Source organism: Diaphorina citri, unplaced genomic scaffold, assembly GCF_000475195.1.
Source record: "Diaphorina citri unplaced genomic scaffold, Diaci psyllid genome assembly version 1.1 scaffold1342, whole genome shotgun sequence".
NCBI lineage: Eukaryota > Metazoa > Arthropoda > Insecta > Hemiptera > Psyllidae > Diaphorina > Diaphorina citri.
In genome coordinates, this window is record NW_007378770.1 from 1 (window position 1) to 2,550 (window position 2,550).

The window sequence follows — 2,550 nt, forward strand, 5'->3', positions numbered from 1 at the left end:
TTTTTCCTTCTTCTTATTCTAGGTAGAGATCTAAGTAGAAGAAGGAAACGAAGGAGAAGGAGGAGAAGAAGAAGAAGAAAGAAGAGGAAGAAGAAGAAGAAGAAGAAGAAGAAGGAAAAGATGGAGAAGAAGAAGAAGATGAAGAAGAAAACGCAGGAGAATAAGAAGAAAGAAAGACGAAGTAGAAGAACCAAGTGGAATTTCTTGAAACAAAAGTAAGTACCTATGATGAATTGATGAACTCAGGGACCTGTAACACCAACAACGGAGGTCTTATCGTTCCAATATTGAACAGAGAAGGATTACAGGAGAAATCCAGCCGTTCCGAGAACGAAGGTGAGAGAGTGGAAAGAGGAAGAGGAGAAGAAGGGAGTGAATTGAATATCCCCCTTCCTGGAAAGGAGGAAGAGAAATAAGCTGGGTCCGTCCCTCCGGGAATTTTTCAGCCCGTAGTTTATTTGATCGTGATTAAAGAAAATCAGTACCTATGTACCTACCTAATTTGTTTAATATTCAGTTTATTATTATTCTTGATTTGATTTTTCGATTTTACTTTAATCTAATGATTTAAAATCAAGACTAGAGCCCGTTCTCCCTTGATTCCCAATATAATGTTTAAGTCACCCATCCATTTATTGGCTCAGCGTAGCTTAACCTAGGTGACGCTAAAACCGGTCTTAAAATAGGACTGAAGTGTTATCTAAAACTTTCTCGCTTTGAGTTCATAGGTCGTCGCGACAAATTTCGAGAGGACGCTAAAACCGGTCTTAAATGATCGACTGAAGTGTTATCTAAAACTTTCTCGCTTTGAGTTCATAGGTCGTCGCGAAGATCAACGCTAAAACCGGTCTTAAATTAACGACTGGAGTGTTATCTAAAACTCTCTCGCTTTGAGTTCATAGATCGTCGCGACAAATTTCAAGATCAGAGCTCATTTGTGTGAGAAAATGTGAAAAAAATCCCCCAAAAACCAGTTTTTTTGGTTTTTTGGCTTTATGGTTCTCTGGACAAAATTTGCACCACCATTTTCGTGATCCTGGTAAAAAGACCTTTAATTTGATATATAGGTCGACCAGGTTTGGATAAGTCCTTCTATGGGAGTTTGCTATATCTTTTCAGGCGAATACAGTCTACTCTACTATTATGTTCGAGCAAAGTTCGGATGGACGGAGAAGGACTACGGGGAATATGCAGCTTACAAAGCATGGGCAGCCACGGTTGGTGAGTCTCTATATTGAACGGGGCATTCGGGACCATTTCTAAAGGTGTGTCCACACATAGTCGACGCCGTCGATCGATCGTTGCTCGACGAGGTAAATCTATGTTGCCGAAACAGTGTCGACGTCGATTGATGGTGTCGACCAAGTCATAGACAAAGCTGAAGCAATCAGCTGTTCTGATGAACTAAAGAGGGTCAGATAATCAGATTGTCAGATAAATAATCAGACACGTCAAGTGATGTGACGTAAGTTATGGTAGTCTGGCTGTCCTGAACGAAATTACCTACAATATTATGGCATAACTATGAAAATTCCATCTTTCTCACTCCTCATGACTTCATGTGACGTGACGTGATGGTAAGTTGTTTCTACCTTTATCCGCGTACGTTTCCTTAACATATGGGTCACATTTAATGTTATAAGGAAATTTAAGATCGAAGGGGTGACAGTCTAAACTACTAATACTTTGTCCTTTCTTTCCCAGGTGTGATGTTTGCCGTTGGCGTTCTCGGCAAGTTGTGCAACGTCAAAGACACCACCATTGGACTCTTAGCTTGTGTCTCGGACATGTTGGAGTGCATCTTCTACATGTTTGTCAACACGCCGGTCTTAATGTATGTAGGTGAGTGTGCTGGATTTCAAACGGAGTGGTCTTCTGTAGGATGAGAATAGTGCTTATTTATACTGCTCGCATGGCAAAGTCCCTATTCTCCAGTGTGGTCAAAGTCTCAAAGGAAAGTTACAGCACGTCACGTGAAGTCAGAAAGATGTAGTTCTACCATAAGTTTTCCCATAATATTGTAGGTAATTCCGTGGTACACCTCCTGATGGAGGTACATAATTATGGAATAGGTAGATACTAAGGGAACTTTGGCGTTATATCATACATACTTGGTGTTATAACCTACATACATAATTTGATGGTGTTATAACCTACATACATAATTTGATGGTGTTATAACCTACATACATAATTTGATGGTGTTATAACCTCGTTAGTCAAGACGCCCTGCTCGCTTGGTAATCAGAAGGGCGCGGGTTCAATCTCAGCGGAGGCATAAAACAATCAATCAACGAAATTGTCTCAGAATTGGACCATAATAAACAATAATAAGTAAGTACTTACAATATCAAGGGTGGGGTGGTAGAGAATGCCATAGGCATTAACCCCACCCTTGATCAAACTTTATTTTGTACCTATACATTATGTTACCATTTGTAAATATTTATTCTGTAAATAAAGTTTGATCTAATCGTTTAATAATAATAATATCTAGTAGCTGAATCTTACTGCTTGGTTAAGAGACTCTTTAGCCGTATTCTAGAAGCA

At 39.5% G+C, this 2,550-nt stretch overlaps 1 long non-coding RNA gene across 1 annotated transcript; it reads left to right on the forward strand.

Annotated features, from left to right (window-relative positions):
• The first annotated feature begins 1,103 nt into the window (after positions 1 to 1,103).
• On the forward strand, positions 1,104 to 1,829 carry LOC113470017. Its single transcript, XR_003393240.1, has 2 exons — positions 1,104 to 1,221; positions 1,705 to 1,829. It is a non-coding gene; the product is annotated as an uncharacterized LOC113470017 (long non-coding RNA).
• Positions 1,830 to 2,550: the final 721 nt, after the last annotated feature.